Below are 12,192 nucleotides of genomic sequence, written 5' to 3'. Positions count from 1 at the left end.
CTCTCTAATTCCCTTTCTTTCTGCGCTTGTAAGCATGATTTGTTTCATTCATCTATTTCATTCAAGAAATTCAGACACTCGAAGAACTTGGCAGAAAACTTCATCTGAGACAGCAAGCAACCCTCTGATAGAGATTCGATATAACTGTTTGGCAGTGCAGGCTAGTGGCTAGTGAATGCAAAAACAAAACAACTGCTTATGGTAGCAGCACAGATACTAAAACTGGAACCATTCAGAGAAGGTTAGTAAGGCCCCTGAGCAAAGGCAAGTCACAGATTTTCTATTGGCATTGCTGAGTTTTGTGAAACTGTAAATTCTACTCTTCTACCTGATGTTACAGGATGAAATGGCAAGGATATACATCCTCATATGGTCGATAATGGCGATCCCTTATCACAGGTTCCAGAATGACACAAATGCATACAAATAGATTCAGACTTTAATAGATGGAGCTGAATAGAAATTTCAATACTGTTGGGTAAATCTGCTTTGTTCTTTTACCCACTTAAAGTAGAGCAATCATTTAACATTGTAAATAATTTCCCTGTATCTGTGTATGAAAGAAAAGCATCTTATCTGTTGGTTGTTTTTTTAGCCATGTATATTAAAATCACCTACCATAACTTCCTCAAGTGCATGGATTTCTCTCTCTCTTGTAGTCTTCATTATTCAAGAGTGAATAATTCTTGGCTCATGGTATTTACCCCTGCTTATTAACCAAGTATGTACTGGGCAAGTGTATCAGTTTCCTCTGCTGTGTAACAAATTACTACAAATTCAGTGGCTTAATACAACATATATTCATTCTCTCACAGTTTCTATGGGTAGGGACAGGCACCGCTTATCTAGGTCCTTTGCAAGGATGTAGACAATACATCAGACAGGGCCTAGTTCTCATTTTGAGGCTCTACCAGTGATGGATCCACTTCCCAGTTCATTCACATTGTTGGCAGAATTCATTTCCTTTCTACCATAAGAGCAAGGGCTCCAACTTCTTGCTGCCTGTTGGCTGGAGGCTCCTCTTAGCTCCCTGAGGCTGCCTGAAGTTCCTTGACTTTATGAGTCTCTCCACAGGACCTCTCTCAGCTTGGCGCCTTGCTTCCTGAAAACTCTAGCACCACTGGATAGCAAGATGAAATACTATACAATGTATCATATTTGGAGAGCGGACTCCTATCACCTTTGCCAAATTATATTCATTGGAAGCGTATCATAGGTTCTGTCCATACCAAAAGAAAGGGACCCTGGAGAGCACCTTAGAGTCAGTCTGACAGAGCAGCTATCGTGATAAGAACCAGTTTCAGCCTTAAAATCCCAATGAATCAGAATTTAAAATAATGTTACAGGAACAAAATGTTAGATTGGTCTTACCGAAGAAAATGTAAAATAACTATAGGGTATAGAGTTGTCACTACAGTAGTATTATGAAAGCACCATACTCACAGTACTTCCCATTGTAAGAGGTTGGATCTTCAGGGAATAGGAATGTATTCTTAGCTACTTTGACAATGAATAACATGTGACCCTCTTTCCTTGATGAGTGCATTCTGAGTTTCAGGACTCTGAATAACACAGTTTGTACTTAATGTACACCTCACTTGTCTCCATTGTTGACCTGTAACAACCACAGAGGTGATTATATACTAAGTAATTATATGCTGCAGTTAATACACATTTTACCATCTATTTATCCATAGGTCTGTTTTCTCACATAAGCACTTAATTCTATAATATTTAAATCAAAAGCTCCAGGCTTACTAGTCCTTTAGGATGTGACAACAATGGATGAATTATAAGCTATTACGCCAAGGAACAGTGAATAGAGACATGTGGGACCATGTAATACCGGAGCAGCCACATCTGGTGTTTCCTAAAAAATTCCACAACTTCATATATTCCTGTTGTTCAAAGACAGATACTATTTCTGAGTGCCCCTGCAGACCGTAATTGCCACTGTCTACATAGAAAAAGTAATCTCTAAAGGTAACCAGGATACATACTCCATAGCAATCTATAATTAGGGCAATCTAAGATATGAGGATACTACATACGAACCCTAATGTAAAGAAGATTTTTTTCCATACCAAAATAACCAATATAAACAATTCAATCTGACCAATATTTATTTATCCACATTAGCTCTTGTTGGGGGACACTTTTTGTGTCTGACATGTAATAAACGTGGAAATTTTCAGCCCACCACTCACCCTACAATGTAACAATGATCATACGACAACTTACTGCATGTGTTTCAGTCAGAATCCTGTCAGGAAAATGATGGCACAATTGAAAGAGGTTGAAGAGAGTTTATTAAAGGGAGGGACAAGATTTAAGAATAGTGAAGCATCTTGCATTAACTACAACCAGAATCTACTTCCATGCCCAGGCCTACAGAGAGACCTGTCCTGTTTAAGAGGGCCACCCGAGAAGAATCTGACCTTAAATAAAGAAAAGCAACATGCTAACATGTGTCCTGCAGGTTAGGAAACAAATATCATAACTCTTCATTTCATGTACCTTTTAATATTCTGCTGGTGTTTCACATTGCCGAACCAACAAGAAGCCACGAGGAAAGAGAACCTGGTGGATATGGTGCATAAATGCTGAGCTCATGAAACACAGAGCAAGGGTGTGTGTGTATGTGTTGGGGAAGGTGAGTCAAAGAATGGATCAGGAGGGGTCAGCAGGGATTATCTTATCACATATCAATGTGTATCAAAACTGAGAGAGTTGTGGAGAATTTTGTCTTATTTTTATTAAAAGTCCAGCTTTTGTCCATGGTCTGAATTCTGTCAGTTTCTTCCTTTTACACCTAGGGATTCAAACATATATTGAACCTTATTTTTTAACATCACCTTAGGAACTGCATCAATCATTTATTTCATTTGTTAATATTCTGACCTCTTTCCAGAAACCATGGGGCTTCTAACAGAGGTTGTTGAAATCTTCAATTATCTTTTAACCATTCATAACTAGAGATGTCCCCAAAGCAGTTTCTAACAGTTTCCATCTTCATACAGGTTGCCTAGCTTAGGATACTTACATAATTCCAAATATTCTGTAGAGGAAGTTCCATAGATTATAAAAAAATAAAATTACCTAAGATTTCTCCACATGGGCTACAAGTCCACAAAAAATTTTCAGAACCCCCTTAAAAAAAATCTACCCAAAATCTAGAGAGACTTTCTGAAGGTTGCCATAAGTTATAGTTTGTTACCTAATGATTTTGCAATCTACCCTTATACTTTTTATGCAAGTAAATTAAAAGACAAGAAGCTCTATGCCCAGATTTGGGATATTACTTTTAAAACGCTTTTTGAGATAGAGTATTTCAAAATTGGCACATAAATTACTGAATGAAATCCTCCAGTTTTATCAATGGAGAGACCAATAACTTCTATATCTAAATTATATTAACTCTAATTCAAATCATTATTCAACATTTTTAAAATTTCTAATCACCCATACACATTTGGATAAATCATTCTCATTTTTTGTCTTCATGAAATCTTTCTTCCACTTTTGAATTAAAAGTTACAACTAAAATCTATGGATCACTTAGTCATTAATGTTAGGACTGTGAAAGCATGCAAACCAATATTTCAGTTCTATTGAATTTTAAGGTTAGCCTTTGTCTGACATTAAACAAGTCCATTTTTATTAATTTTCAATTTTATCATTTCTTATGTAGATGATATTCCTGATCTTTTGTTGTGTTTTTTTAAGTTTTCATTTAAATTTCAATTAGTTAACATACAGTGTAGTAGTAATTTCAGATGTACAATGTAGTGATTTAACACTTCTGTACAACACCCCATGCTCATCACAAAAAAGTGCCTTCCTTAATTCCCATCATCTATTTCACACATCTCTAACACCCTTCTCCCTTCTGGTCACCATCAGTTTATTCTCTATAGTTAAGAGTCTGCTATAAACATCAGGGTGCATGTATCCCTTCAAATTAGTATCTTTGTATTCTTGGGTAAATATCAGTAGTGCCAATGCTGGATCATAAGGTATTTCTAGTTTTAATTTTTTTGAGAAACCTGCATACTGTTTCCCAGAGTGGCTGCACCTCTTTCTCCACATCCTTGCCAACACCTGTTTTTTTCTTGTGTTGTTGATTTTAGCCATTTAACAGGTGTGAGGTAATATCTCATCGTAGTTTTGATTTGCATCTCCCTGATGATGAGTGGTGTTGAGCATCTTTTCATGTGCCTGCTGGCCATCTGTGTGTCTTCTTTGGAGAAATTTCTGATCATGTATTCTGCCCATTTTTTCATTGGATTATTTGTCTTTTGGGTGCTGAGTTTTTTTATTTTTAAGTTTTATTTATTTTTTTTAAGATTTATTTATTTATTCATTCAGAGAGAGCGAGAGAGAGGCAGAGACACAGGCAGAGGGAGAAGCAGGCTCCATGCAGGAAGCCCGATGTGGGACTCGATCCCGGGTCTCCAGGATCACACCCGGGCTGCAGGCGGCGCTAAACCGCTGCACCACCAGGGCTACCCGGGTGCTGAGTTTTATAAGTTCTTTATATATTTTAGATACTAACCCTTTATCGGATATATCATTGCAAATTATCTTCTCCCATTTTAGGTGATTTTTTTCCTTCACTGTGTAGAAGTTTTTTTGTTGTTTTTTGTTTTGTTGTTGTTGTTGTTGTTGTTTTTTATGAAATCCCAATGGTTTATTTTTGCTTTTGTTTCCTTTGCCTCCAGAGACCTATCTAGAAGAAAGTTCTTACAGGGGATGTCAAAGAAGTTACAAAGAAGAATTGTGCATTTATTTTTGTGTGTAGTGTAAGAAAGTGATCCAGTTTCATTGTTTTGCACGTTGCTATCCAGTATTCCCAAAACCATTTGTTGAAAAGACTATTTCCCATTGTACATTCTTTCCTGCTTGGTTGAATATTAACTGGCCATATAGTTGTGGGTTTATTTCTGGGTTTTCTATTGTGTCCTATTGATCTATGTTTCTATTTTTGAGCCAGTGCCTATACTATTTTGATTATTACAGCTTTGTAATATAACTTGAAATCTGGAATTATGATGCATCCAGCTTTGCTTTGCTTTTTTCAAGATTGCTTTGGCTATCTGAGGTCTTTTGTGGTTCCATGCAAACTTTAGAATGGTTTATTTTAGCTCTGTGAGATATGTTGATATTTTGATAGGGACTGCATTATGTGTAGATTGCTTTGTGGATTATAGACCTTTTTAACTATGTCTGTGTTTCCAATCCATGAGCATGGGATATCTTCTCATTTCTTTGTGTCATCTTCAATTTCTTTCATCAGTGTTTTATAGTTTTCAGAGTACAGCTCTTTCTCCTCTTTGGTTTTAGTCCTAGGTATCTTATTGTTTTGGGTGCAATAAACAGGATTGACTCCTTAATTTCCCTTTCTGTTGTTTCATTATTGGTGCATAGAAATGCAACAGATTTCTGTATATTGATTTTGCATCTGCAACTTTGGTGAATTCATTTTTCAGTTCTAGTAGTTTTTTGGTGGTGTCTTTCAGGTTTTCTATGTACAGCATCATGTAATCTGCAAATGGTGAAATTTTTACTTTTTCCTTTCCACTTTGGATGACTTAATTTTTTTATTGTCTGATTGCTGTGGCTAGGACTTCCAATACTATGATAAATAGAAGTAGTAAAAGTGGACACCCCTATCTTATTCCTGCCCATAGAGGAAAAGCTCTCAGTTTTCCCCTATTGAGAATGATATTAACCAATGGTTTTTCACAAATGGCCTATACAATTTGAGGTCTGTTCCCTATAAACTTATTTTTGAGGACTTTTAATGATAATGGAAGTTGTATTTTGTCAAATGCTTTTTCTGTAGCTATTGAAATGATCATATGGTTCTTATCCTTTCTTTTATTAACACGATGTGTCACATTGATTGATTTGCAAATATTGAACCACATTTGGATCCCAGGAATAAATCCCACTTGATTGTGGTTAATAACTTTTTTAATGTATTGTTGGATTCAGTTTGCTAAGATTTTACTGAGAATTTTTACATCTATGTTCATCAGGGATATTGGCCTTTTTTGGTGGTGTCTTTACCTGGTTTTGGTATCAGGGCAATTCTGGCTCATAGAATGAATTTGGAGGTTTTCCTTTTTCTTCTATTTTTTGGAATAGTTTGAGAGGAATAGGTATTAATTCTTCTTTAAATATTTATTAGAATTCACTTGTGAGGGATGCCTGGGTGGCTCAACGGTTGAGTGCCTGCCTTCTGCCTAGGGTGTGATCCTGGAGTCCTAGAATTGAGTCTCACATCAGGCTGCTTGCATGGAGCCTTCTTCTCTCTCTGCCTATGTTTCTGCCTCTCTCTGTGTGTCTCTCATGAATAAATAAATAAATATTTTTAAAAAAATAAATCACCTGTGAAGCCATCTGGTCCTGGACTTCCGCTTATCATGAGTTTTGTTGTTGTTGTTGTTGTTTTTAATTTCTGATTCAATTTCTTTACTAGTAATTGTCTGTTCAATGTTTTTATTTCTTCCTGTTTCAGTGTTGGTAGGTTATATATTTCCAGGAATTTGTCCATTTCTTCCAGTTTTCCCAATTTGTTGGCATAAGGTTTTCATATTCCTCTAATTTTATTTCTGCTTGTTGGTTGTTATTTCTCCTCTCTCATTTGTGATTTTACTTCTTTTTGGTCCTTTCTCTTTTCTTCCTGATAAGTCTGACTATAGGACTGTCAATTTTATTAATTTTTTCAAAGAACCAGCTTCTTGTTTCATGATCCCTTCTATTGTGTGTGTATGTGTGTGTGTGTTTGATTTGGTTTGGTTTGGTTTTTGTTTTACTTTTAGTTTCTATATAATCTATTCCTGCTCTGATCTTTACTATTTCCTTCCTTCTGCTGGTTTGAGGCTTCATTTTTTGGTCTTTTCTAGCTCTTTAGGTCTCTTGTGACCATCTTTGTTTTAAAGTCAGTTTATCTGAAAATTATTAAAAATTATATAAATTAATAAAGTCTAGTTTGTCTGATATAAGTATTGCTACTCTGGCTTTCTTTTGACATCCATTTCCATAAATGTTTCTCTGTCCCCTCACTTTTAAACTGCAGGTCTTTAGGTCTTAAATGAATTTTCTGTAGACAGCATGTAGATGGGTCTTGATTTTTTATTCACTCTGATGCCATATACTTTTGATTGAAGTGTTTAGTCCATTTACATGTAAAGTGATGATCAATAGATAAGGATTTACTGCCATCTTATTACTTGTTCTGTCATTGTTTCTGAAGATTTTCTCAGATCCTCTCTTGTCTTTTTAGGGGCTCTTCAGACAGATTGCTATTTCCACACTCTCTGCCCCTGGGTCATTTGTCTGCCTTCTCTCCAAGAGCAGAAGTGTGCCTATGGGCTCTATCCCAGCCAAGCTGACTAACTTTTAAAACTCCAGGTTTTAAACTCCACTAGTTACAAGAACTCACAAAATTCAGCCTCTCTTGTTTTCCAAGCCAATGTTTTGGGGAAATATTTTCTTTGTGTGTTCCACTGTGCACTCCTCTCTCTCTTGCCCTTTTCTTGCCCATGACTCCTTCTTTTTTATAGCACCTGTGATCCATTTCTCCCCTAAATTCCATCTCCAAACTTCTACTTTTTTCATTGTGACCTCTTCTCTCCTTTCAGTTATGGAGTTTGTTCTGTCCGTCTTCAGGTCTATTTCTGGGGTATTTAGGATGATTTAATAGCTATCCAGTTGTATTCATAAGACAAGGCAAGCCGAGGTCCTCTTATTCCACTACCATCTCCCAAAATATCTTGTGATTTTGGTATTGTGCATATAAATAGTGTTTTGTAAATGTCAAACTATTGAGCATAATGGTGAATAATTGCAAAAGGAATATTAGGTGAATGAGAGAATTTTTTGTACTTTTACAGAAAAGTCTACCATATGTATACACATATTAGCTCGATATTATGTGGGGTTTTTTGGTTTATTTTTCAAATAGATGGATTTCTTCCTAAAGCAGTGTGCCTAGGACAACTTTTATTTCCTTCTCTAATTACACTTATATCATTTAAGATTTTTTTCCTTTAAGCACAATATCATAAAATTTACCTTAAGCAAAATTGTTTTTTACCTGACGTGATACTTACTCCATTAGTATTCTGATAAACAGAACAATGAAAAATCATATGTAGTTTAAAAAAATAGTTAGAATAATATAGTGTGTTTTGAAGTTATGTAACCAGTAATTAGTAGCAGTAGTAGTAGTAGTAGTAGTAGCAGCAGCAGCAACAATGAGGATATTTGCAAAACTCTAAAGATCATATTAAGTGGTTGGAATATTTTAAACCATAATCTTGCCTTTTAAGTTTTTCTTTTAATTTTATTTGTTTATTCATGAGAGACACATAGAGAAAGGCAGAAACATAGGCAGAGGGAGAAACAGGCTTCCCACAGACAGCCTAATGTGGGACTTCATCCCAGGACCTCAGGAACACACCCTAAGCTGAAGGCAGACACTCAACCACTGAGCCACCCAGGCATCCCTTGCCTTTTAATTTTTTCTTTTTTTTCTGCTTTCATACCCACACTTTTTCCATAGAGTTGACAGATTGGAGACTCTAGAAGGCATTCTTATTAAGTGATGGAAGAGAAAATGCATGGGTAATTGACAGCCTATCGTGGACGGTAGCTTTCTTAGCCACACTATAGGATAAGTAGGTATTTGAAATAGCTAAAAATATTAAAAGATACCACCTTGTAACTGTCTTTTTATTTATTATTTTTTTGTTTTCCTCAAGCAAATTTTTTAAAATTTCTGATTCTTAAATGATACTTGTTTTCTATTTTTAACTGATTTTAATTAGCCTTCTCTTCCACAACTTCGGATGAGAGAGAGAGAGAGAGAGAGAGAGAGGCAAAGACATAGGCAGAGGGAGGAGCAGGTTCCATGCAGGGAGCCCGATGTGGGACTCCATCCCGGGACTCCAGGATTATGCACTGGGCCAAAGGAGGCACTAAACTGCTGAGCCACCCAGGGATCCCCAGTGGCATAAGCTTTCAAAAAAAAATTAAGACTTTCCATAAACTGATTCCTTCCTTCAGGTTTAGTCTTATTTTTCTACCCTATATTCACTTTCATGCATCCTGTGCTTTAAGACTACTAAATGTATCATCTTGCTTCCCAAAAGGCTCTTCCTTGATGGTACCATGACTTTTATATGTGTTCCCCCCCGACCCAGTTAATCCTACAGTACTCTAAGTAACTTCTAATAGCTCTTACTGCACTCCATTATAATAGCGTATATATGCCTATACTTTCCAAAGGAAGGAGAATGATTTGAAGATGGGAATATCATCTAATTCTTCTTCATGTCACCAGCGGAGTAACTCATGGATATAGGATACAACAAAATGTTTATGAATAAGTTAATTGACCAACAGAAAAAAACTTGAAAGGTCTAGGAGAATGCTTCCCAATGCAGTTACAAGAATTTACTGATACTTTGTCAAGCAGAAGAAATCAACCTGATTCTTATCATGGTCACAGTGTTGTATACAGGAAAGTGGGTGAACATTTGGGACAATTGATAGAAACTTGTATCTTTTTGTTTATAGTTTGAATCAGAAAGGTTATATCAATGTCTGATCTTATCTGTAATTTTCAACAGTTTTCTAGGTTTCAGCAAATATCTCTTCTAGTCACAAGAGGGAAAGAGGCCTAGAATAAAATATTATGCTTTATTTTTGTAACAGAGAGAAAAATTAGTATTGGCCAATTCAGTCATAACTTGTATTTTGAAATTGTTGGAAATACAATTAGAAAAAAACAATACAAAAGCCATATTGATTTAATGTCACTATTTTAGCTAGAGTCAGTCAAAAGGAATCCATAAGCATGCTACATACTCATTGCATATTTGTTATGCTTTCCACATCAAAATGATAATACTGTTCTTTTTTTTTAATACTGTTCTTTTAAAGAACAGTATTCTTATAAATATGATTGTAAAGTAAATTTATTGTCTTATTTATACAGCAAAATACTAAATGGGAAAAGAAAAATATATATATATATATATATATATATATATTACATGCAGTACACATACCTATACACATATATGTACACCTTTTCCTCCCATCAGAAGAAAATAGAGTTTGATATATGTGAAAAAAACATATTTAAAAATACCAAGAAAGTTAAAAAATATTTAAAAGAAAATTAATAAGAGTTAGTTGAAAAAAAGAAAAAGATTAAATTAGAAGAGTGTCTTTTTGAATATCTTATAAATTCTTTGGTCATTCATATATTAGTATAATTAGTATTTAAAGTACTTTTTAAAAAGAAAGAATATTAAGTAACACAACTCAGCAAAGACATTTCTCTCAATGAAGAGAAATGAAGGCATGATATCCTAGAAACTCAACTTCCCTATTAGTAATTCCTAGCCCATATCTTAATATCATATGGCTAGTAAAACCACATCATCTTTTATTCTTGAGTTTCTAATTCAAATTGAATCCAATGTTACATTATGTAATATCAAGCAACATTTCTGTCTGGGTGGTACTAAGCTATTAGAAGTTAATTAGAATACTAAATCTCATATTAATACAAATCTCATAATCAACATGTGTTTAAATATAGTCTACAGTCTTCAGGTAAAACATGGCATGTGGAATTCAAGTCCTCTACTACTTTCAAAAACACCTCTAAAATATCAGTTACATATTTTAAAAACAATAACACAAAAACAAATTGAAAAAGAGAGGGATAAAAGTGATTAAGAGATGTCAACAAAGTTTTGGAAGATGGAAGATGGATGAATTAGCAAAGTAGAAAAATCTGAATCCTTTGTGCCAGTAGCTTAGATAATTGGATGTGTGCCAATTCACTCCCACCACTTGTATATGGGAGGAAAGGAAAGTGCTTAACTCTGGAAACAATAGGATTATTTGAAGTTTTTAGGATATACTTAGATCACCAAATCCCTTCATATGTTCATATATGAACATGACTATGGGACCACGTAGAAAGGATTTTTCCCACAAAAGATCAGAAGTATATAGTATAGAAAAAAATAATTATTATTTTTTCAGAAAAAAATAATTAAAATCAAAGCTATCAAAACAGAAAAGTCTGAGAATGAAGCCCTGGTCAGAAATCATGAAAAAACAAACTCAAATATCCTTTCCAGACACCAAGTCCCTACTCCCAGGGTATCAGAACTAGGAGTTCAATTGGAGTATTTTTTGGAAAAGCACAATGCCCCTGAGAAAATAGCCACATAAAAAAATATGCCGGAGTTGTCATTCCAAAGTAAAGCTATCTCATTACCCATCATCCTATCATAAAGCCTCTCCCCACATACTCACACACATATACCAAGACAGAACTTCCTATAAAAACTTTTTTATGGTGCCAATTAGTTTTCAAAAATCAGATATGTGAAGAACAGTTTTAACTTAAAAGAGAACAAAACAAATAAATATGCAAATAGAGATATGAATCCTAAAAAAGAGAGAATAACTAAAGAAAAACTAAAGAATCCTGTGTATTAAAGTATTATAGCAGATAAGCAAAAATACAAAAAGGAGAGGTGAAAAATGACATTAAGAAAATTTCCCAGAAAAATAACCTAAAAGAAAAGTGATGGTGAGTGAGAAAAAAATTTTAATGAGAGAATTAATCTAAGATATCCAACATCTGTAATGATTTCCAAAGAGATCACAGAAAATCTGAAAGAATGAAAACAGCAAAGATATAATAAAAGAAAATTTCCCTAAAACTGAAGGACATAGTTCTTCAGATTGAAAGATCCAGTGACTGCTCAACATATGGATTTTTTTTTAAGAGCTCCTGTGAAGCACATCATAGGGAAATTATGGAATAACCAGGCCAAGGATTTTAAGTCCAAGGATTGTAGGCAGCAGAGAGGGCATTGATGATCATAGGTCCCATATTAAGGAATGGAAATAAAAACGGCAATGTAGTTCTCAAAATAAGATTGAATATTTGGATGCTAAAAGACAAGACAGCTTCAAACTTATACAGAGAAAAGAATTTCCAGGTTAGAATTCTGTATCCATTGAAGCTATCAATAGAATGCAAAGGTGCAGTAAAGGCAATTTCACACAGACAAAATATTTTAAGAATCACTTCCTATCTACTCTTTGACAAGAAACTACTGGAGGATATACTTAAACAACACTTAGGAG

At 34.8% G+C, this 12,192-nt stretch overlaps 1 protein-coding gene and 1 non-coding gene across 37 annotated transcripts in view; both read left to right on the top strand.

Moving 5' to 3' along the window:
• PTPRD (protein tyrosine phosphatase receptor type D) overlaps positions 1-12,192 on the top strand; it is a 2,185,700-nt gene that overhangs the window by 1,536,144 nt on the left and 637,364 nt on the right. The gene's annotated exons all lie outside the window — the stretch shown is intronic.
• Positions 193-301, top strand: LOC112650601 (U6 spliceosomal RNA). Its single transcript, XR_003130308.1, has one exon. It is a non-coding gene; the product is annotated as a U6 spliceosomal RNA (small nuclear RNA).

The sequence above is a fragment of the Canis lupus genome, chromosome 11, assembly GCF_003254725.2.
Source record: "Canis lupus dingo isolate Sandy chromosome 11, ASM325472v2, whole genome shotgun sequence".
In the NCBI taxonomy this organism is placed as follows: Eukaryota; Metazoa; Chordata; class Mammalia; order Carnivora; family Canidae; genus Canis; species Canis lupus.
This window is presented reverse-complemented; position numbering and strand designations above follow the sequence as displayed.